This window comes from Aplysia californica, unplaced genomic scaffold, assembly GCF_000002075.1.
Source record: "Aplysia californica isolate F4 #8 unplaced genomic scaffold, AplCal3.0 scaffold00040, whole genome shotgun sequence".
In the NCBI taxonomy this organism is placed as follows: domain Eukaryota; kingdom Metazoa; phylum Mollusca; class Gastropoda; order Aplysiida; family Aplysiidae; genus Aplysia; species Aplysia californica.
In genome coordinates, this window is record NW_004797310.1 from 668,665 (window position 1) to 670,516 (window position 1,852).

The window sequence follows — 1,852 nt, forward strand, 5'->3', positions numbered from 1 at the left end:
AGTCGAAAGAGAAAGCTTAGTACAGTCATGAGAAATTATTGGGACCCGGAAAGCTTCAAGACAGTCACCATTTACTTCTGAATAATAATGTATCTTTAAAAATTGAATGTTTATGCATTTTGGTCTCTTGTGACGAGAGTTCAACAAAGAAACAAGAAAGCGTCTTATAGTAGTTGTGAAAGAAATATTAAAACAACTAAAAATAAAAATAATTTTGGCAGAGCACAGAAATGATTACCAAGTCTTTACTAGAATTGATATTCTCTGTATCCACCAACAGAAAGGAAAGAATGGGCATTGTTCAAGGATTGCTACATAAAAGACAAACAACTGATTTCAGCTAATGTGCTACATGGGGCTTCGAAGGTGACACTATAATACTATGATGCAGGCGCGGTTCGTCCATAGAGCACGGACGTGCAGTGCCGCCCCCAATTTTTTAATTTAATGTTCTATTACGAAAAGCACCCACAAACATGAAACATAAGAAGTCAGAAACAAACACTAGCCAAATATAATATCAAAACAAGTTCTTCGCTGGCGCTGTAACTGTCATTTCTATGTCAAAAGCGTCGTAAAACATCTACTATGCCATGCCAAATGGCCACGCGCTTTAACTAAACGTAATAGCATATTATTCAACAGTGGCAATCTGACCTATAAATCGCTCTTTGGGATAACCCAAACGATGACGACACTCGAAGCGAGTTTGGCGGTACATTAATATTAACAAGACGGCACATCTCAAATGTGCACCCACGAAACATAGCCCACAGTAGGCAGTCTAAAAATAAAAGCAATAGCCTGTACACTATTGCACACTATTCAATGCCAAAATTATGTAATCCCCGGAGCAATCCAGCGGAGTGCTCAAGTGAATTGTGATTGGTTCATTGTCTTGCCACTATTTTGAGCGACTCTGTGACCGTGAACCTGAGGGAGGTGAACGTGACATACTTAAGTCACCGCCCTATGAGTTGTGCATTTGAATGGTTTTGTAGTGGAGTGGTGAAAATTATTACTCGAGTGTTCAGTTCTAAAGCAGGATAAATAAATTGATGTTTAGCTAACAAATAGATTCAGTTCTAGAAATCAAAACGATCAGTAAAAAGAATGAAAATAAAAGCATAACGTCCTCCTTAACCAACCCAAAGATCTTACAATCCCATTTACTATGTCTTTGACTATCTTCAACCTGCTGTTGCTTAATTGTGCACGCCCACTTTTTAGCCCCACGAGCCGCCCCTGATATGATGTGATCAAGACTTCTTTCTGAACGCAAATGTATGCTTGTCATCGCCTACCAATCACGGACTACCTTCCTTGATCATATTATTGATGTGAAATCATATCATCTGCATCCATCAAACTAAGTAGACGTAAATAATTGTGGTATCAGCTTTCTGCGTACTGTGTGACATGGCCAAGGTCCTTAAAGGACTCACGATTCCTTAGTTATCTTCAGTGACCTTCGTAATTCCTTTAAAAAGTGTAGGCTTATCAACAATGTTAGGTTACCAAAATTTAAAAGCCGAGCCTACAGATTTAACGTCCCTTTCCAAAAGGGTCAATCCAAGCAGGGTGAGAGCTTAGACACCCCCGCCCTCCCAGGCCGCCTTTTCCAACAACAAATCAATTCAAATAAAACACCTCGTTGAGATATCGGTCCAAGATCATAATACCAGCTAAAGCGCGCCGTTCAATAATTCTGACTGACAGGTTTGACATTAAACAAATCTACATCTACGTAATAATTGTGCAATATCCCCATACCGTCATAGCGCTGCCATAATGGCTAAAGTCAGCCTTAGGCAATAACCGAATGTAACAATTTTGCTACCCCCCCCCCTCC